Below are 24,234 nucleotides of genomic sequence, written 5' to 3'. Positions count from 1 at the left end.
ATGCAGAACAACTCTTTTCCAAAAAACCATTATCCTTCCATGTAGTACCTTTATGGAACAGGTCATTATGTGCTGGAACTCTTTGTACCTCAATCTTCAATTCACATCAAAATGCAAAATGTCATTAGAAACTTTGATTAGCGATGCAGAAAAGCAAAATCCCAGTATAACAAAAGCCTAATCCAGGTTGAAATGTTACAGTTAAAATCATCAGAAATAAAGATATAATTTCCTAGAACAGTCTCTGTGACAAAAGACCTAGGAGGGAAAAATGCATGTTTAACATAAACTAGGAAGAGCTTGTATTATTTGGTGAAGAAAATGCAGTGTCCTGAACAATAAATAACTAAAGTATCATTTATCACTTGGAAACAACAGGGAGCGTGAAAGGGCACAACAAGGGAGCAATCACCCAAACAGGATTACTCATGAACTCCAAATGCTCGTCACTAATTACAAATTATCCCATAATACTCTGAAATGATCAAATAGGTTAATATAGGATTTGAATTAATCTTCCTAGGTTTAAAATTTTCCTCTAATCCACTGAACCTTAGAATCAGTGGAGTGTGATTTCTGTATAATATGAGAAAGAACACTAAGAACATTAACATAATATTCCAATCTTTTGCCAGGCCAGTCTCAGATACAGCTCTTTTGCGAGGGTAAAAAGTTAATGCTTCATGTTCTGACCTTTATTAGGATATATCTCTTAAAGAAAGGTCTATTCAAAGCCAGAGAATGTCTTTGAGTCTCTGGAGGGCAGTGGCTGTGCTCAAAGCATCTTTGAATCTTCAGCATTTAATAAATGATGTATGATTGATTGATAAATGAATGATATAATATCACAAACCTTTCTTCAAAGATTCTGCCTTTCCTGAATAGCTAATAAAAGCCCCCCAATAAGATACCATACACTAATCAAACTAAGAAACACAAAAGCGCATCTATTTATATCTATCATTCTATTAATTTACATCAAACATTATATCTATCATGTTCCAATTCTCCACCTTATATGAGTTTCTTCTTGATTTCCCTATCACTCTTCTTTTAAAAAATACATTGACATTTCTTTAGTTAAATGGTTGCTATTATCTTTATCAAACATAATGGTAAAGACTGACTTGCGTAACCATTCTTTAACAAAGGGAGTTATGAACCTTAAGTGGTGAAGAAATCATTCCTGGTGAGATAGGAGGCAAAAAGGAGAGGATAGAATAACTGCACTTGATTACTTGTCCTGGACGGTATTAATAGTTTCACAGACATTTGCTTAGTAATACATTATTGAATTATACATTTTGTTTTGTATACCTTCATGTTTCTAGATTACTTTTTGACAAAAAGAAAATGTGTGTGTGTGTGTGTGTGTGTGTCCTCGAATACATAAAGATTGAAACTGCAACCATAAAATAAGAACAGGTTACTTTTAAAAATAAACAACTTCAGACTCAAAAGGAACTCCTGAAAGTTTAAAATATAATAAAAATGAGGATCCACTAGGAGGACAGTAAGATAAAACTGAAGAAGTCTCTCAGAAAGCAGAGTGAAAAGGAGAAGAATTTGAAACAAACAAAGAACAAATAGGGAAAAAATTCAAAGACAAGTCCAGGAAAGTTATATCCGCATAACAAATATTCCTAAAAAAGGGAACAGAGAAAACAGGGAGGAAATGATCAAAGAAATAATTCAAAACAAATCCCAAAGGACACTGATTTATAGAGAGAAAAGGCCCACCAAGTGACCAATACCACAAATGAACACACACTCACATCAAGGCATAGCAACAAGAAGTTTCAGAACACTGAAAATCTTACAAGCTTCTAACAAAAGATAGTAAAAGATTTAATATCAGAATGGAGAAAGAAAGGATTTGGAATTAGACTTCTCAATAGGAACACTCTATTTAAGCTAGTTTAGGCTTCTTGTTACTTCCTAAGGCAAGCAAAAGAGCCTCAGCTAAAACATTATTAATCTCATTGTATTTGGAAAATGCATAATGCAAAAAAATAAAAAGAGAAGGTGGCTCATAATTATTCCTATAAACATGAAAGATTTCTTTACACTATAATGAAATAAAAATGAAAAAGGTATACAGGCTGAAAAATAATAGTCAAGTAACTTAGTAACTGTCAAAAATATTCTTATTATAGGCTGAATTAATATGTTGAGGTCCTAATCCTCCATACCTCAGAATGTAACTGTATTTGGATATAATGCCTTTAAAGAGATAATTAAAGTAATTTAGTAAAATGAGGTCATATTGAGGAAGTAGGACTCAACTCTGGAGGTAGGGCTTGAACTCGAGACCAGATTGAGGACTAGCTAAAACAGGGAAGAGGCAAAAACACCTCTCCATAAGACACGCCCAATGGTCAGTTTATCATTGCCATGGCAATAACTGGAAGTTACCACCCTTTTCCATGGCAACTACCTGGAAGTTGTCACCTATTTTCTAGAAATGTCTGAATAACCCACCCCTTGATTTGCATATATATAATTAAAAGTGGATCTAAATATGACTGCAGGACTGCCTCTGAGCTGCTACTTGGGAAACACTGCCTTTGGGGTACCTCTGCTGCTGCTGTACACTGACACTTCAATAAAAGCTGCTAACACCACTGCATGCCCTTGAATTCTGTCTTGGGCAAAGCCAAGAACCCTCCTGGGCTAAGCTCCACTTTGGGGGCTCACCTGCCCTGCATCAATATGAGTGAGCCCTAATCTGACCATTGTCTTTACAAGAAGAGATTAGGGCACAGACATACGTGGAGGAAAGACAATGTGAAAGAAGCAGGCCATCTAAAAGCCAAAGAGAGAAGCCTCAAAAGAAATCAACCCTCCTGACACCATGTCTTGGTCTCCTATCTTCCAGAACTATGATAAAATAAATTTTTTTGTTGTTTAAGCTACCCAGTCTGTGGTACTTTGTTACAGAAGCCCTAGCAAACTAATACAATTCTATTAATACCCTGCTAAAATAACTACTGCTGGTTAAACATGATGGATTAAACATGAATTTAGATCTTCTCTCTTCCAAAATCCCACTAAAATGACATTTTTTAAATGTTATAAATGATATAAACTCACAAGGAAAAAGATCAGGAGAAGAGGCAAAGACAGCAAAGTTTTAAAAGCTAGAAAGCAGATGAACAAGTGGTAACTGACTTAGCAGAACCAAAGAACTGACTTGGCAGAAGCAAAACTTAAGCCAGTGAGGAAAGCTGAGAAGCAAACCAACGTATTTATACGTGTATCAGAATCCCTGTAAGGCTCAGAAAGTAGAAGCACCATGTACCTCTGGAACCTGAGATGAAGACAAGGCTAAAAACTGGAAGAGAGGTTCAAAGTCTGTTTAAGAAGCAGTTACACTCCCAGAAGACTCCTCCTCCCTCTTATTGCAAAGCCTTAAGAGAAGAAAACAAAGTTCTCTGGGCTGGGAGATACTAGGTATGGTTAGAGGGTTCCATAATGAAAACATATGAATGAATTAAAGGCTTACATGTTTAGCCCTCAGAACACCGACATCAAGCCAAACACGTACCCTCAGGCAGAAAAGTAGAAGAGTTGGTGCTGGAAACTGACTACATCTAAGGTAGAACAAAAGACCCAAAAGGATTCTATCAGGCATTCTCTAAGGATATAGTACAGCCAGATCACCATGTGATAAACAGCATAGCCAATTGGCCCTGCCCTTGCTCAGAGAGCTTGCATTAAGTTTTATTGTACCTCACTCTTAAACAGAAGCAGAAAAATAAGAATGACAGATTTTTTTCTGGAAAATATCTAATATAAAAGGCAGGCACCAAAGCAAACAGAAAAAAAGTAATTTGGGGAAAATAGAGAATATGTGCATATATGAGAATTTCAAAAAGCTAATCATTAATATCCTCAAGGATAATAAGAGAATCATGTTTGAATGAAAAAGGAACAGGCTTTACTAAAAAAGAACACTGAGAAAACAGAAGGAGATATATACCATGACACGGATTAACCTTAAAAACATTATAAGTGAAAGAAGCCAGAAATAAAAGGACATATATTCCATGATTCCATTTATATTAAATGCCCAGAATAGGCAAATTCATAGAGGCAGAAAGTAGATCAGCATTGTCAGGAAGTCAAGAGTAAGGGAAATGAACGACTGATGAGTAGAAGTTTCTTTTGGGGATGATGAAATTTTTCTGGAATTTGATAGTGGTGATAGTTGCACAATTTAGTGAGTATACTAAAAAAAGCACTAAGATGTACAGTTTTTTAAAATTAGTGAATTTTATGGTATATAAAGTATATCTCAATAAAGAAAAAAGGAATTATTGAAATTAGAAACATAATAGAAGAAATTAAAAACTCAATAGAATCTTTGAAAGATAATGTTAAGGCAATGCCCCAGAAAGTAGAGTAAAATGATAAAAAGATGAAATTAGGAGAAAAAATATAAGAAAATTAAAGGACAAGTCCAGGAGATCCAAAATCCCAGTAACAGCAAATCAAGAAAGGAAGATTAGGGAAAAGCATTAATAAAAAGAGGTAAACTGTCAAAGTTCACCCGTAAATGCTATAAAAAATATACCTGAACACCAGAGAATCAAAACAGATCCATATTACAGCATATTTCGTAAACTGAAAAATGCTGGGAATAAAGATCTTATAAGCTTCTAAAGAAAAGGGGGTTAAAAAAAAGCTAACTTTCATACAAAGGATCAGAAATCAAAAGAGCACTGGTCTCAACTGCAACCATGAAAACTAGAAAACAATGAACAATGAATCTACCTATGCCTTAAAATTCTTAGGGAAAATAACTTCTAAATCAGAGTGTAAGTTAATTGTGAAGATAAAATACACCACTTATGTTCCCTGTCTTAGATACTGGAGAGTGTGCTCTACCAAAATTAGAGAGTACACCAAAACAAACGAAGACACGGGATTGAGGAAAAAGAACACACAAAAAGGTGAGAAGCAAACTGATCCCAGATGATGATAAAGGAAAATCCTGGGACAACAACTACGCAGCAGAGGTAAAACTAGTAAAAGGGAGAAAGACAGCCTTAAATTACAAAGTGAAATAAAATAAATCCTCACTTAACATCATCAATAGGTTCTTGGAAACTGTGGCTTCAAGCAAATCGACTTACAACCATAGGCTAATTGATATAAACAAGAGTCAAGTTCCTATAGCATATTTCTGGTCACAAAAACATCACCAAACTTCTAAATAAAGACCAAAACATTTCTAATATTAAACATTGAGATAAATGTGAGCTATGCTTACATTTAAGAGAGATTAATAGGTCAGGCGCAGTGACTCACGTTTGTATTCCCAGCACTTTGGGAGGCCGAGGCGGGTGGATCACGAGGTCAGGAGATTGAGATCATCCTGGCCAACACCGTGAAACCCCGTCTCTACTAAAAAATGCAAAAAATTAGCCAGGCGTCGTGGCAGGAGCCTGTAGTTCCAGCTACTCGGGAGGCTGAGGCAGGAGAATGGCATGAACCTGGGAGGCGGAGCTTGCAGTGAGCCGAGAATGCGCCACTGCACTCCAGCCTGGGTGACAGAGTGAGACTCCATCTCAAAAAAACAAAAAAAGATTAATAAAAACAAGTAAGATAATTATTTACCTGTTTATTCCAGTTCAGGGCTGTGGGTAGCCAGAGGCTATCCCAGCAGCTAAGGTCACAAGGCAGGAAACCACCCTGGACAGGATGCCCTCCCATGGCAGGGCACACTCACACCCACACTCAGACTGGGACCATTTAGACACACCAATTAAACCAACGTACACGTCTTTGGAAATGGGAGGAAATCTGAGTACCTGGAGAAAACCCACACCGACATGGGGAAAACGTGTAAACTCTACCCAGTGGGCCCGGCCAGGAATCCATTTTTTTTCCTCATCAACTTTGTAACCAAACAACATTAGAGCAAACAACCTTACTCAAGGATGCACTTTACTGCTCTTCCTGGTTGACTCTTTATGTGAAGAGTCAGGATTAGTTAATCAATCCATCAGTAAAGATTTATTCTTATTTATATTCCAAGTAATAACATAAATCCTGTAATTAAGGCAATGCCAATCAGATACTGAATAAATGACAAATTAAATGCTATAAATGTACTTTAAGTAAATTATTTCCAAATTTATAAATGGCACAGTAGTCATTAATGGGAATTTGGACCTAAGCACTAAAGTATGAATGGGAAATCACTAACCCAAAAACCATAGTGTACAGGATGGGATGCCAAGCCCATCCACTCTTGTAAAATACAGCATTCCTTTCCAAGGAAAAGGCTTACACTAGTTTTTTTCCTACAATAATTGCAAAAATTTCTGCTTTGAATGAAATCAGTCTCTCTTTTGCCTCATTTTGTCTCCATTTTCTACACAAAAGCCAAAGCAGCTTTTTAAACTGTAAAATCTTTTAAAATATAATACTTGACATACCAAGAGACACATTGAAGGCTATATTAAGTTATAAAGCAATCCAAGAACAGGACATTACCAATAACTTGTATCTACCTCCCCCATGCCATCCACCTGCCTCCTGCCTGAGGAAATATTATTCTTAATGTTGTATGTATCATCTCCTTGCCATTTTTGACATAATTTTATCACATTATACCTGAATAAAGTATTATTTAGTTTTGCTTGTTTATTAACTTTATCAATGATGCATGTAATTATAGTTCATTCATTTTCCCCTTATGTATAACATTGTGTAATATGTGATATGCACTGTTTATTCTTTATCTTGTCAATGGACAACTGGGTATTTTCCAGTTTTGTTCCTATTACAAAGTGTTGCTCTCAAAATTCTAAAACATAGCTCGTAGTACACTTGTATGAGAATTTTCCTACCTAGGAGTTAAACTGCTGGGTTATAAAGTTAAAAGTTCAACTTCTAAAATATTGCCAAACTATTTTTAAAATCAGTTATTCCAATGTATGTTGCCACTAGCAAGATATGATGGTTCCTAGTCATCCCCTACAAAACTGTGTTAAATGGCATTTCTATAAAACTACTAGGTGGACATAATATCTAGCTGTGGTCTTAATTTGCATTTCCTTGACTAGTAATGAGGTAGTACAATTTTGAAATAGAGTTTGACAGTTTACTATAAAATTGAAATACACTAAGCCATATAACCCTGCAATTACACTATTTGCTCAAGAAAAATGAATATATGTTTAAAAACAGACATATATGAATGTTCACAACAACTTTATTCATAATGGTAAAAAAAAAATGGAAACAACTGAAATGACTATCAACAGGTAAATAGTAGTAAAGTCAAACAATTACACATTATGCAGCAATAAAAATAAATGAATTGCTAGTACCAGAAATAACATGGTGAATTGTACAGACATTATGTTGAATGAAAGGAGCCAGAAACAAAAGAATATATTCATATAATTCCACTATATAAAGTTCTGGAACAGGCATAACTAATTTATATTTGTAGCTATACAACTCTCCATCAAAATCAGATCAGTGGGGAGCAGTGACTGACTACAAAGGGACATGAAGGCACTTTATAAGGTGATGAAATGTTCAACATCTTATTGGAGTAGTGGTTACATGAGTATACACATTTCTCAAAACTCATCTGTGTATTTTACCACATGTAAACATACTTCAGATTTATCAAAAACAAAACAAAACACAAATCAGATCATGTCATTCCCAAGCTCCAAACCCAGCATGACTTCCCAACTGTTCTTAGAATAAAACCCAAACTCCTTCCCATGATCCATAAGACACTGAATGTAGCCCATACCCTCCAAATTTCACCTATCACTCTATCCCTCATTACCACATTCCAGCCACACTGGCCTTCTCAATATTTATTAGAAATTTCAAGTTATTTGGATTCTGATTCAAAACAAGATGCAAAAGAAAATCATTTACATCATTTGTGGTAGATAGATTGCATTAACAGATCCAATGAGTGGCCTTCCTGAATTCACCCAGTTTTCCAGCATCTTTGTAGTCACCTCCCACTCTGACTTTGACCAATGGGACGTCAGCAAAGGTATGGCAAGCAGAGGCTTGAAAATCACTCATTCTTTCCCACCTGCCCTCTCACACAACTGGTCTTTATTCTTTCCCTTCTGCCTTCACCATGAAAACATGCCCAACACTGCCTACTTAAGGAAAAGACATGTGGGACAAAATCAAGTCAGTCCAGTTGAAGCCCGAGATGTAGGAGAGAGACAAACCAAAATTAATAAAATCATCTAGTCCAGCTGCAGGTAACCAGATATACATGAGTGAGTCCCTCCAAGCTCTGCTTACAGCAGCTGGACCACCCAGCTGACCCCTAGACTTCATGATTATTCTTGTATACCTCTGAAGTTCTGTGAATGTTTGCTAAGCTGTGTAATTGCGACAACAGATAACATAAAGCACTTAGGAGACAAGTGGAAGTTTAAACACAGACTAGACATTTGGTGATATTAAAGAACCATTGTTAACTTTTTTCTAGCTATAATAATGGTAGACGTATTTTTTTTAAGTCCTGGCCAGGTGAAGTGGCTCATGCCTATAATCCCAGCACTTTGGGAGGCCAAGGCAGGCAGATCACCTGAGGTCAGGTGATTAAGACCAGCCTGGACAACATGGTGAAACTCCACCTCTACTAAAAAATAAAAAAATTAGCCAGGCATGGTGGCATGTGCCTGTAATACCAGCTACTTGGGAGGCTGAGGCAGGAGACTCACTTGAATCTGGGAGGTAGAGGTTGCAGTGAGCCAAGATCGCATCACTGCACTCCAGCCGGGGCAACAGAGTGAGACTCTGTCTTAAAATAAAATAAAATAAAATAAAATAAAATAAAATAAAATGTATCTTATCTAAAGTCCTTATCTTTTAGGCATGCATGTTGAAATATTTTTAGATAAAATACTATGTCTAGAGGGGCGGAGCAAGATGGCCGAATAGGAACAGCTCCAGTCTCCAACTCCCAGCGCGAGCGACACAGAAGACCGGCGATTTCTGCATTTTCAACTGAGGTACTGGGTTCATCTCACTGGGGAGTGCCAAACGATCGGTGCTGGTCAGCTGCTGCAGCCCGACCAGCGAGAGCTGAAGCAGGGCGAGGCATTGCCTCACCTGGAAAGCGCAAGGGGGAAGGGAATCCCTTTTCCTAGCCAGGGGAACTGAGACACACAACACCTGGAAAATCGGGTAACTCCCACCCCAATACTGCGCTTTAAGCAGACAGGCACACCAGGAGATCATATCCCACACCTGGCCGGGAGTGTCCCACACCCACGGAGCCTCCCTCATTGCTAGCACAGCAGTCTGTGATCTACCCGCAAGGCAGCAGCGAGGCTGGGGGAGGGGCGCCCGCCATTGCTGAGGCTTAAGTAGGTAAACAAAGCTGCTGGGAAGCTCGAACTGGGTGGAGCTCACAGCAGCTCAAGGAAACCTGCCTGTCTCTGTAGACTCCACCTCTGGGGACAGGGCACAGTAAATAATAACAAACGCAGCAGCTCTGCAGACACAAACGACTCTGTCTGACAGCTTTGAAGAGAGCAGTGGATCTCCCAACACGGAGGTTGAGATCTGAGAAGGGACAGACTCCCTGCTCAAGTGGGTCCCTGACCTCTGAGTAGCCTAACTGGGAGACATCCCCCACTAGGGGCAGTCTGACACCCCACACCTCACAGGGTGGAGTACACCCCTGAGAGGAAGATTCCAAAGCAAGAATCAGACAGGTACACTCGCTGTTCAGAAATATTCTATCTTCTGCAGCCTCTGCTGCTGATACCCAGGCAAACAGGGTCTGGAGTGGACCTCAAGCAATCTCCTACAGCTACAACCTACAGCTGAGGATCCTGACTGTTAGAAGGAAAGCTATCAAACAGGAAGGACACCTACACCAAAACCCCATCAGTACATCACCATCATCAAAGACCAGAGGCAGATAAAACCACAAAGATGGGGAAAAAGCAGGGCAGAAAAGCTGGAAATTCAAAAAATAAGAGCGCATCTCCCCCGGCAAAGGAGCGCAGCTCATCGCCAGCAACGGATCAAAGCTGGACGGAGAATGACTTCGACGAGATGAGAGAAGAAGGCTTCAGTCCATCAAATTTCTCAGAGCTAAAGGAGGAATTACGTACCCAGCGCAAAGAAACTAAAAATCTTGAAAAAAAAGTGGAAGAATTGATGGCTAGAGTAATTAATGCAGAGAAGCTCACAAACGAAATGAAAGAGACGAAAACCATGGCACGAGAAATACGTGACAAATGCACAAGCTTCAGTAACCGTCTCGATCAACTGGAAGAAAGAATGTCAGCGATGGAGGATCAAATGAATGAAATGAAGCGAGAAGAGAAACCAAAAGAAAAAAGAAGAAAAAGAAATGAACAAAGCCTGCAAGAAGTATGGGATTATGTAAAAAGACCAAATCTACGTCTGATTGGGGTGCCTGAAAGTGACGGGGAAAATGGAACCAAGTTGGAAAACACTCTTCAGGATATCATCCAGGAGAACTTCCCCAACCTAGTAGGGCAGGCCAACATTCAAATCCAGGAAATACAGAGAACGCCACAAAGATACTCCTCGAGAAGAGCAACTCCAAGACACATAATTGCCAGATTCACCAAAGTTGAAATGAAGGAAAAAATCTTAAGGGCAGTCAGAGAGAAAGGTCGGGTTACCCACAAAGGGAAGCCCATCAGACTAACAGCAGATCTCTCGGCAGAAACTCTTCAAGCCAGAAGAGAGTGGGGGCCAATATTCAACATTCTTAAAGAAAAGAATTTTAAACCCAGAATTTTATATCCAGCCAAACTAAGTTTCATAAGTGAAGGAGAAATAAAATCCTTTACAGATAAGCAAATGCTTAGAGATTTTGTCACCACTAGGCCTGCCTTACAAGAGACCCTGAAGGAAGCACTAAACATGGAAAGGAACAACCGGTACCAGCCATTGCAAAAACATGCCAAAATGTAAAGACCATCAAGGCTAGGAAGAAACTGCATCAACCAACGAGCAAAATAACCAGTTAATATCATAATGGCAGGATCAAGTTCACACATAACAATCTTAACCTTAAATGTAAATGGACTAAATGCTCCAATTAAAAGACACAGACTGGCAAACTGGATAAAGAGTCAAGACCCATCAGTCTGCTGTATTCAGGAGACCCATCTCACACGCAGAGACATACATAGGCTCAAAATAAAGGGATGGAGGAAGATTTACCAAGCAAATGGAGAACACAAAAAAGCGGGGGTTGCAATACTAGTCTCTGATAAAACAGACTTTAAACCATCAAAGATCAAAAGAGACAAGGAAGGACATTACATAATGGTAAAGGGATCAATTCAACAGGAAGAGCTAACTATCCTAAATATATATGCACCCAATACAGGAGCACCCAGATTCATAAAGCAAGTCCTTAGAGACTTACAAAGAGACTTAGACTCCCATACAATAATAATGGGAGACTTCAACACTCCACTGTCAACATTAGACAGATCAACGAGACAGAAAGTTAACAAGGATATCCAGGAATTGAACTCATCTCTGCAGCAAGCAGACCTAATAGACATCTATAGAACTCTCCACCCCAAATCAACAGAATATACATTCTTCTCAGCACCACATCGTACTTACTCCAAAATTGACCACGTAATCGGAAGTAAAGCACTCCTCAGCAAATGTACAAGAACAGAAATTATAACAAACTGTCTCTCAGACCACAGTGCAATCAAATTAGAACTCAGGACTAAGAAACTCAATCAAAACCGCTCAACTACATGGAAACTGAACAACCTGCTCCTGAATGACTACTGGGTACATAACGAAATGAAGGCAGAAATAAAGATGTTCTTTGAAACCAATGAGAACAAAGATACAACATACCAGAATCTCTGGGACACATTTAAAGCAGTGTGTAGAGGGAAATTTATAGCACTAAATGCCCACAAGAGAAAGCAGGAAAGATCTAAAATTGACACTCTAACATCGCAATTAAAAGAACTAGAGAAGCAAGAGCAAACACATTCGAAAGCTAGCAGAAGGCAAGAAATAACTAAGATCAGAGCAGAACTGAAGGAGATAGAGACACAAAAAACCCTCCAAAAAATCAATGAATCCAGGAGTTCGTTTTTTGAAAAGATCAACAAAATTGACAGACCACTAGCAAGACTAATAAAGAAGAAAAGAGAGAAGAATCAAATAGACACAATTAAAAATGATAAAGGGGATATCACCACCGACCCCACAGAAATACAAACTACCATCAGAGAATACTATAAACACCTCTACGCAAATAAACTGGAAAATCTAAAAGAAATGGATAATTTCCTGGACACTTACACTCTTCCAAGACTAAACCAGGAAGAAGTTGAATCCCTGAATAGACCAATAGTAGGCTCTGAAATTGAGGCAATAATTAATAGCCTACCAACCAAAACAAGTCCAGGACCAGATGGATTCACAGCTGAATTCTACCAGAGGTACAAGGAGGAGCTGGTACCATTCCTTCTGAAACTATTCCAATCAATAGAAAAAGAGGGAATCCTCCCTAACTCATTTTATGAGGCCAACATCATCCTGATACCAAAGCCTGGCAGAGACACAACAAAAAAAGAGAATTTTAGACCAATATCCCTGATGAACATTGATGCAAAAATCCTCAATAAAATACTGGCAAACCGGATCCAGCAGCACATCAAAAAGCTTATCCACCATGATCAAGTGGGCTTCATCCCTGGGATGCAAGGCTGGTTCAACATTCGCAAATCAATAAACATAATCCAGCATATAAACAGAACCAAAGACAAGAACCACATCATTATCTCAATAGATGAAGAAAAGGCTTTTGACAAAATTCAACAGCCCTTCATGCTAAAAACGCTCAATAAATTCGGTATTGATGGAACGTACCTCAAAATCATAAGAGCTATTTATGACAAACCCACAGCCAATATCATACTGAATGGGCAAAAACTGGAAAAATTCCCTTTGAAAACTGGCACAAGACAGGGATGCCCTCTCTCACCACTCCTATTCAACATAGTGTTGGAAGTTCTGGCTAGGGCAATCAGGCAAGAGAAAGAAATCAAGGGGATTCAGTTAGGAAAAGAAGAAGTCAAATTGTCCCTGTTTGCAGACGACATGATTGTATATTTAGAAAACCCCATTGTCTCAGCCCAAAATCTCCTTAAGCTGATCAGCAACTTCAGCAAAGTCTCAGGATACAAAATTAATGTGCAAAAATCACAAGCATTCTTATACACCAGTGACAGTCAAACAGAGAGCCAAATCAGGAATGAACTTCCATTCACAATTGCTTCAAAGAGAATAAAATACCTAGGAATCCAACTTACAAGGGATGTAAAGGACCTCTTCAAGGAGAACTACAAACCACTGCTCAGTGAAATCAAAGAGGACACAAACAAATGGAAGAACATACCATGCTCATGGATAGGAAGAATCAATATCGTGAAAATGGCCATACTGCCCAAGGTAATTTATAGATTCAATGCCATCCCCATCAAGCTACCAATGAGCTTCTTCACAGAATTGGAAAAAACTGCTTTAAAGTTCATATGGAACCAAAAAAGAGCCCGCATCTCCAAGACAATCCTAAGTCAAAAGAACAAAGCTGGAGGCATCATGCTACCTGACTTCAAAGTATACTACAAGGCGACAGTAACGAAAACAGCATGGTACTGGTACCAAAACAGAGATATAGACCAATGGAACAGAACAGAGTCCTCAGAAATAATACCACACATCTACAGTCATCTGATCTTTGACAAACCTGAGAGAAACAAGAAATGGGGAAAGGATTCCCTATTTAATAAATGGTGCTGGGAAAACTGGCTAGCCATAAGTAGAAAGCTGAAACTGGATCCTTTCCTTACTCCTTATACGAAAATTAATTCAAGATGGATTAGAGACTTAAATGTTAGACCTAATACCATAAAAATCCTAGAGGAAAACCTAGGTAGTACCATTCAGGACATAGGCATGGGCAAAGACTTCATGTCTAAAACACCAAAAGCAACGGCAGCAAAAGCCAAAATTGACAAATGGGATCTCATCAAACTAAAGAGCTTCTGCACAGCAAAAGAAACTACCATCAGAGTGAGCAGGCAACCTACAGAATGGGAGAAAATTTTTGCAATCTACTCATCTGACAAAGGGCTAATATCCAGAACCTACAAAGAACTCAAACAAATTTACAAGAAAAAAACAAACAACCCCATCAAAAAGTGGGCAAAGGATATGAACAGACATTTCTCAAAAGAAGACATTCATACAGCCAACAGACACATGAAAAAATATTTGCTCATCATCACTGGCCATCAGAGAAATGCAAATCAAAACCACAATGAGATACCATCTCACACCAGTTAGAATGGCGATCATTAAAAAGTCAGGAAACAACAGGTGCTGGAGAGGATGTGGAGAAATAGGAACACTTTTACACTGTTGGTGGGATTGTAAACTAGTTCAACCATTATGGAAAACAGTATGGCGATTCCTCAAGGATCTAGAACTAGATGTACCATATGACCCAGCCATCCCATTACTGGGTATATACCCAAAGGATTATAAATTATGCTGCTATAAGGACACATGCACACGTATGTTTATTGCAGCACTATTCACAATAGCAAAGACTTGGAATCAACCCAAATGTCCATCAGTGACAGATTGGATTAAGAAAATGTGGCACATATACACCATGGAATACTATGCAGCCATAAAAAAGGATGAGTTTGTGTCCTTTGTAGGGACATGGATGCAGCTGGAAACCATCATTCTTAGCAAACTATCACAAGAACAGAAAACCAAACACCGCATGTTCTCACTCGTAGGTGGGAACTGAACAATGAGATCACTTGGACTCGGGAAGGGGAACATCACACACCGGGGCCTATCATGGGGAGGGGGGAGGGGGGAGGGATTGCATTGGGAGTTATACCTGATGTAAATGACGAGTTGATGGGTGCAGCACACCAACATGGCACAAGTATACATATGTAGCAAACCTGCACGTTGTGCACATGTACCCTACAACTTGAAGTTTAATAATAATAAATAAAAATAAATAAATAAATAAATAAATAAATAAATAAAATACTATGTCTAGAAAATAACATGATGCTAAAATAATATGTGGGTGGGATGGCATGGGAAGGTTCATCAATGAAACAACATAGGCTATGAGTTGCCAATTGTTAAAACAGTTGGTGATGAGTATATACGTTTGAAAATTTCCATAATACAAAATTTCAAAAAAAAATCCAATCCATCCAACCTCAGGGCCTTTGCACTTGCTATTACTCCCCCTGCCTTAGCTCACTGAGGTCTCAGTTAAAATATTACTGTCTCAGGCAGAACTTTAACCACTTTATATCTAAAACAGACTCTTTCCCCAAGTCACTCTTCTATCACATCACCCTCATTTATTGTCTTCTCAGGACTTAACACCATCTGAAATCACCTTGTTCATTTGTTTATGTTCTGTCTCACCACCACCATAATGCCAAATTATAAACTCCATTTGAGCAGGGGCCTATCTTGCTTACTTCTGACTTCCCAGCATCTGGCACACATCTGACTCACTGTACATGTTCAAAAAAACAAACAAAGAAATCAAGCCACAGCTGATAGGACGAAGTCTCAAATGCACAGGTGGAAGCAATGTAGATTGGTTAAATACAAGGGGAAAAAACACCTCTGAGATGTCTTCACAGAACAATTAAAAGACTCAAGGCAGAGTAGCAAGATAGCCCAATCAAATTGTCTTTCTTGAAAATACATACACAGCAGGTGGAATGGGGAGAGCCACTTTGGATTGTTAACTATAAATAAGTTGGTTTATCTATAACAACGACCATCTTTCCAATGTTTGCATCATAAATGACTACAAACCCGTTATGGTGACTTCCAGTACTCTGCACATATATCCTCACAACGAACTCTCAAACCAAAAATAGTAAGTATGTCTTTTCCTTGGGATTACAAAAATCCATCTAATCACAGAGGATGACAAATCTGAACCTTAATATGATTTTACACTAGTGACTGCTGTTGCATGTAACAGAATTTCCATTCTTGTAGATGCTCTGATTTCTCTATTTGGAACAAAACCTCTAGTTATTAGAGCTGATTAATCATAACTAATAAACATTTTCACATGGCAGTAGACAACAGGTGACAATCAGAATCTCAAAGCTTAAATTAGCAAAGGTATATAATCACTGATACTAACCTCAAAATAATCTTCCTTGTTCTCTCTCCCATTCTCCCCTACCCCTAACTCCACACCCCAGTCTCTTCATCTTTGCCATTCTACCACAAATTCTCAATTTATCTCTCCTTTCCCTCTGTTCTCTGTTCCTCCACACTTATTCCAATCCTTGTCATATCTGCTCATTCTTCCCTTCCCCTGCAAGCCTCCATTAAAGTGAAACTGATTCATATTTTAAAAACATTTATTGAATAATATAAGAAATGAAAAATAAAACTATAAAGAGATATCATTTTTACCCATCAGACTGAGCATCTCCTTGCTGAGGGAGAGAAAAAGGCAAGCAGCAAGCTCCTATCACAGAAGATGAGGCAAAGCCAAATGGGGGTTATCAACATGCAGATTTTACAAGTCTCCAGATGTGAACTGTCAGTCACAATGATTACCACAGCAATCCCACAATGGCTATATAAGAGAAACAAGAGTGCTGCTACAAGCATTCATTCTAAAAGCATTTGTTTAATGAGAGTTGAGGAAATTTTTGCAAACATATCCAACATTTCTCTTTCTCTTGTTTTTCAGACACTTGTTTCTCATGTAACTAAGCTATACATAGATCCTAAGGCTTCATGCCAACTATCTTGCCATAAAACTAAAATTTTACACTTGTGACCTCATCACCAACTTCTTGGCACTAATCTCAGGTCACAAACTCCACAGAAAGGCTCAGGAATATAAACTCAGTAGGAATCTTGAAATGTTCAGAAAATTAATTAGTATTTGGCATGCTGTTTTTAAAAAAATCCTTTCGTTCTAGTTCTGTCAAAAGCAGTCTGGCACATTTCTCTAGTGCACTAACAATCTGATGATTGAAATCAATGTTTTATTTACATCCCTCTACAGCTTTTCAGTGTTTCATTTGCATACATATGTAAGAACCAAGTCAAAAGCTGAGGTTCCAGAAGCTCGAGGAGGAAAGGGCATTTCATTTGCAGGCTAATTCTTTCTAAGGCTGTTTCCTATCAAACGAAACAACAGTGAGAATAGCTAGAGAGAAAAGCAAACCAAGAAGGAAAAAAGTACAGAAAAGAAAATACACTTTACTGTGTAAGTGTTCACAGTTGAAAAAAGAGACGGTAATCTGCATATTTTCTATTTTCAAAATCATTAATTTCAAAGAATAATCACCTCTGACTGTATGTGAGGCCCTATGTTTTAAGGGGTTTATCATACCAGATAAGTTGATCATCCTCATTTTATAAATGAATAAACTGAGGATTATCGAGGTTAAATGACTCCCTGAAGGTCACACAGCCAGCAAATAGCAGAGACAGGATGCAAGTTCAAGTCCAGTTCCATAACCCCATGCCTTAACGTCTATGCTATTCTGTTATTTTATTCTTTGTGATATATTGCATTACATATATAAAGTAGACTCAACATAAAATCAAGCTATTTCAAGACACTTTTAAAAGAATGAAATGTTTCTTTTTGAACTTTCATTCCTGTCATTTATATGACAGATGACATACCACAGAAATTTTGGTTGTTCATTAATTTACACGGAAAAGCAGTTACAATCGACATTTCAGAGTAACACTGGGTTTACTGTTAGATATTTCCCCATTTTTAGAGATGCTATAATACAGAAACCATTGCTAATAATTAATCATATGTGGATATAAACTGAAAAGAGAATATGAGTAAAACTCAAAAGTTTTCTTTTTAAAACAATGACTCTGTGGACTTTGTAGAACAGACATAAAAAGATATACTTTACTATGGAAAACACCAAGTCTGGATACTTGGTTATAACAGTCTAAATTTTTCTAGATTCTGATTAACAAAATGCAGAAAGTCTTCATACAACCATCATTGTGGAGCCCAACAAACTTACAGAATGAGATTAGGTGAATAGATGACAATTGGAAATTTGTTCTATTTTGAAGTGCAAGCTTTTCTGGTTGATGAGGTAAATGAATAAATTCAAATGTTGAGATAGAATCTGGATTAATTTCTTGGTATTGTTCTCCGCCTTCATTCCTCTAGGAAGAAAGATCATGTCACTCAACAGCAATACTTCCAGCCAATTAAATGTTGGTTTTGTGCTGCAATGCTTCCCCACCACCCCCAAGCTGGAAGGATTTCAACTGTGATGTAGGATCCACAATAAGGGTAAAGTAAGGAAGAGTAGGAAAAATGAGCTCTGTCATACAGGCAGTCAGCCCCCATGGGAAGGAAACAGCCAAAGAATTAGCATTTCTGAACTTGACAAGTGAACGTCACATGCGCACAGACTCCATATGCATCAGCTATCCTATTCTGCTCTGTACCTCATATTACATCAGGTTTTAACTGTTTCTAAGTGTGTTCCATGTCAATCAAATATTTTTCTTCTCCTATCTGAATCAAATAGTGCAGCAGATATTCTAGTCTAATCATTGCTTGTTCCCACTCCTCCCTTTTGCTCAGCTAGTAGAGATAGTAATGGGCAGTCTTATGTACAATAACTTACACACAGCAGGGATTCAAAACAAACAGATCACATTCCTTAATCAAGCATTTAAAAAATAATTTATTGAAAACTCACGTAACATAACATCAACCATTTTAAAGTGAACAACTGAATGGCAGTTATTACATTGTGCAATGCTGTGTAACAACCACCTCTATCTATTTACTTCCATCCATAAAGTAAAATCCCATACTCATTAAGCAGTTTCTTCCTATTCTCCTCTCTCCCTTTGTTCCTGGAAACCACCAATTCACATTATGTCTCTATGGATTTATCTATTCTGAACATTTCATATCAATGAAATCATACAATATGTGACCTTTTGTGTCTGGCTTCTTTCACTTAGCAAGATGTTTTTGAGGCTCATTCATGTTATAGCATGTATCAGAACTTCATTCCTTTTTATGGCTGAACAATATTTCATTATAGGTATACACCACAATTTGTTTATTCATCCATTGATGGATATTTGGGCTGTTTCTACCTACTACCTGTTGTGAATAGTGTTACTATGCTATATATTTGTTTGAATAGTGTCCAATTCTTCTGTATATCTACGAGTGAAATTGTAAGGTCATATGGTAATTCTATGTTTAACTTTTTGAGGAATGGTCAAGGTGTTTTCCACAGTCAAGCAAGCATTTCTGAGCACCAGACATGTACTAGATAAAGTCTCTGCTCTCATAAAGCTTACATTCTAATGAGCAAAAAACAAACAAGTATATCATTAATTGTATTATATATTTAAGTACACAGACATGTAACTGTCATGTCAGATGGCAGTAGGTATATGAAAAGAAAAGCAGAGTAGGGTACAGGGAGGAAGGAGAAGATACTATTTTATATAGGGTGGCCAGCAAAGGCCTCTCTGAAACATGAACAGTATGAAATTAGATAATTAAGTACTGACTAAACAGTCAGTGAAACTTCTTTTTAATGAAACATCATTTCTTTCATGACATTTTCCAAAGCACTCTCATCTTTCTGGTTTGAATAATGTTCCCTTTGTGACATTTTTCTGAATGTTAATTCAGACTGGTAACTTTACATAAAGATCCTTGCTATTTATTTTGTATAACATAAAATAAAACCCATCTGGTGAATTTTCTTGATCACCAGTATACTCTGTGGCAATGGACCTACTTTTCTAATATGATTACAGTTAGAGGTAATCATCAAATAAAATCTTGTGGAATGTCAGGACTCTAACATCTCAAACCAACAATTTCCCAAAAGAATGTAACCAGCAAATCATAAATAGCTCAAAGTATTAAACCCCACATGTGTGTCAAATACACTAGGCTAAGGGTTAAGAATCCCAGTTCTAGTTCCTGCTTTACCACCTTGGGCAAGACAGTTACTTCTTCTGGATCTCAAGGTTTGGCTTTACACACAAAACTAATCTGAGTATATACTACTTTAAAACAGAATTGTTAAGTAGGTAAGAGGGTTGCATTTTTTCATAATTTATAATTCAACTTCATAAAGAAAGATAAAAATAGCCTTTTGTCTTGCTCTCTGAAGGCTCTGCTACAGTCATCTCCCATCTCCTCTGAAGCTTTTTTTATTTTGGGGGTTTGTTTCTTTTGTTTTGGTTTTTTTGTTGTTGTTGTTTTATTTTGTTTTAAGTAGGGCCTGGTTCTCTGTCACCCAGGCTGAATGCAGTGGTGGAGCCATGATCTCCCAGGCTCAAGTGATCTTCCCACCTCAGCCTCCCCAGTAGCTGGGACTACAGGCACATGCTACCATGCCAGGCTAATTTTTAAGAATTATTTTTTGTAGGGATAGGGTATCACTATGTTGCCCAGGTTGGTCTCAAACTCCTGTACTCAAGGCATCCTCCCACCCTGGCCTCCCAAAGCAATGGGATTACAAGCATGAGCCACCGCACCCAGCCCCCAAAGTTTTATTAAAAGGTGGCTCAAGCCTGTAATCCCAGCACAGGAGGCGGAGCTTGCAGTGAGCTGAGATCCGGCCACTGCACTCCAGCCTGGGCGACAGAGCAAGACTCCGTCGCCAAAAAAAAAAAAAAAAAAAAAAAAAAAAAAAGCTTTATGACTCCATCACTTCAGACATTCAGAATCACTTCAGAATGTCAAATTTATTTGTACAAACAGGCAAACCCCATATTTGTCATTTTTAATATTTAGAGCTCTTCTGATCCCCCCCCGGAAGCCTCGGGGGTAGACAACCTCAACAAAACATCCTATGTGCTCATGCCCTAAGTACGCCTCTACAATTAGTCTCTTTCCCTGTTCCTCAGATCCTCTACCAAAGATCTCTCCCATGGACACTAAACTCATAATGAACTAGGGCCAACAAGGAAAACCCTCCATAACTCCAACCCCAAAAGAACCTAGAATGACAAAGCTACACAGACTTAAAAGAGGAATAAGCAAGCAGAATCTGAAAAGAATAGCCAATCAACCTCGTAACTATTCTCTGAAATCTAGAGACTCTTCTGGGTTATCTCTAGAATCCTCAAACATGATTGATACGCCTCATCTGTCTCCTCAGCTTGACACAAAGTACACCAAATAGCATAGCATGTGTAAATCTCCCTAATGAAAGTATCTGTAAACTGCTCCTCCTAGAATGGAAAGTCCAGTATATTTTTACCATCTTGTCAGTTTTCTCCCATGATATTATGACAGGGTTATTCATTTTAAAGGTTACCATCCCTTCAACTGCCAGGTATCAGCTATCACAGGGGCAAATAATGGAATAATATTTCTGTAATCTACATAGAGTCAACACTTTTTAAAAGGTTGTGAGTGAAAGAAATGATCCTAATAATTCTAAAACCTAGTTTGATGAGAAAAATAGAGGAGACTACAAAATCTCAGGAAAAATAAAATCCTTCCACGGTTAAATCAGTAATTCACATCACAGCTGAATCAAGTCATTTCATTATATTTCATTTTTAGTTACATGAAAATCAATATTCTATACATATTATAAAATAATCTAGAGACCAGAGTAATCTGTAACAGTGAATTTATGTTGCCTTTATTTAATCTTAGTAGAAATATATAAACTGTTATCTTAACATAAGGTATTTGCCTAATTCCTACTTAACTTCACGTCTATCCTGTATTTTCCATATCGTTTGCTATTCAGTTGGCTTTAAATATATTCATGCCAATTCTCCATGTTCTCACCAGCATGATTAAAAAAATTTCATATAGCGTTGGTATAGGAGATGATTGATAACAATCTTATTCTTCTTAAAGTGATTCCTTGCTGGGTCTGTGGGATGGGGAAAAAATGTTAAAAGTGATTTAAAAGCCGGATTTTCTAAAATCCTGCTTTTTCAGATGAATATCAAAAGGGAAAGAAAATGAGCATGTAGGCATTCTACATTTAAAATGAGAAGTACACACTGTGAAAACGGAGGAAAATATATTCATAAAGATTGAGTAACAAACTGCTCAAGTCATTTCCTGAAAAGATATTGCATTTCTGGTTGTAATTGTTAAAATTATAGAAAACAATTCCTGTTCTTCAAAAATAACGCAAATGTGGCTCCAAAATCAAAGGTATTATTATTTTTTAAAATGTAAAGGTATTAAGAGCAAAATTTTGGTGTTGATAAATTTAAGTAAGGAGCTATTGTGCTAGAAGATAATCTTGGTAAGAGATACGCAGTACTAACCCTTCTTGCCAGAAAGAAGACAAAGAGTAATAAAGACAATTATAAGGGATAATTGATTACATCATTTTAAAAACGGCATTGGTGCCTGTGAAATTCCTAGGAATTTTCTTCCTGTGGGATAGTGTACAAATGATTTTGTCTTGTCTAAAGTATACTAAAATTACAAATACATACTCACACTAAGGAAAATTGCTTTTACTTACCAGGTTGAAAGAAACAAGGAAGGCTTGAAAAACAGATATTTCCAGGGAAGAAAAGTAAAGCAGAAAAGTGAAGGTATAATAAAAGGACTATAATCAGAGATATGGAAGGAAGACAAACTGCATTAATTAATTTTCTTTAAGAAATGAGACTAGCTACACACTGAGATGAATTGTCTCATTTGCCAAGTGTCCCAAGTGGCAAAGTCAAACAAATAACTCTGTAATTCTTCATTAGTTTTTCATCAAATTTAACCATTTGCAGACTGCCAAAAGTGTGGGGGTGGTATCCTTAAAATCTTAAGAGAATTATAACTAATTTTCACGTGTATTTTTCAATACCTTCCTTTGTTGAAATAACCAAGTGCCAAATGAAAATGGTATAAATACAGAGCAAAAAATAAGATAAACAGCAGAAAGGGTCTACTCTTCATGGGAGGCCACATTGTAAAGTGGACAGAGCAAAGCCTTTCAAATTACTCAGAGCTCGGTTTAAACTCAGACTTTTCCACTTCCTCGTTAAATGTCTCTGCTCCACTTATTTAATCTCTTGCAACTCCATTTTCACATAGGTACAAAATGAAGGATACAGCAGCACCAGGGTCGCTGTGAGATTTAACATCATTATGACATTAAATACCATGTATATAAAGTATCTGGCTCTTTCCTTCATAAATATTAATTCCTCTAATAAACTACATAAGTCAGGCAAATATTTAAATGTTTGAGATTTACTGTTAAATGATCAAAAATCTGAGTACAGTATGAGACCTTCTGATGCCAAATGATCCTCACTTAACATTTAGTTGAGAAATTAAGTAGATGCAGTCCTCAATTTTTATGTACTTTTACCACAGGGGTAAGACTTACGGAAAGATATGGTGAATTTTTTTTTCCTTTGGACATAAGCATTTTTTTCCCCCTCAGCCCTACTAAAAGATAAATTTTTAAATCAAAATCTAGTTTTTATAGCACATGGGACTTTTTTCCAAAATGAAAATAGCTTTGTCATTTTTAATAATAAGATTAATAAATATCTTTGTTTTTAAAAACTGAATATATAAAAATATCATGAAGAATACATTTTTAAAAATCCCTTGAAATCTTGCCACCCAGAGATAATAGTGGTTAAGATTTCAATATATAAATATACACATAAACATATATATCTTAGACTTCTTTCTCTGTATAAATGTATATACAGATTTTAATAAAACTATAAAATTAATAAATTTTTAATTAAAACTGAGATGTTAATGCTCATTGAGTAGATTTTGTGTATATATCATTAACTGTACAAAATCATGAGAATAACATTAGGATAAAATGAATAAGACTTCCACAATCTCTAACACTAACTATTTTTATTCTTGCCATGTCCATTTCTAATGCTTGCCATATGGATATATAACTGACAGAATTATAACATAAGAGATATAATTTTATATTCCTTTTTCATCCATTGTAAGCATATTCTATGTTGCTGCATGAAAATATTTAAGTCAAATACAACAAATGAGATACTAATAATACGTACTAATATCAAAATATCCTCCCTGATTATGACTTATAAAGCCAAGTCCTCTTTTTGGAAATGACAAATTTAATGGCAAACATACCTACCTTTTTTAAAGGG

General features: G+C 37.2%; 1 protein-coding gene across 3 annotated transcripts in view; it reads right to left on the bottom strand.

Annotated features, from left to right (window-relative positions):
- TTC28 (tetratricopeptide repeat domain 28) overlaps positions 1 to 24,234 on the bottom strand; it is a 711,882-nt gene that overhangs the window by 498,723 nt on the left and 188,925 nt on the right. The window lies entirely within an intron of this gene.

Source organism: Chlorocebus sabaeus, chromosome 19 (assembly GCF_047675955.1).
Source record: "Chlorocebus sabaeus isolate Y175 chromosome 19, mChlSab1.0.hap1, whole genome shotgun sequence".
In the NCBI taxonomy this organism is placed as follows: Eukaryota; Metazoa; Chordata; class Mammalia; order Primates; family Cercopithecidae; genus Chlorocebus; species Chlorocebus sabaeus.
This window is presented reverse-complemented; position numbering and strand designations above follow the sequence as displayed.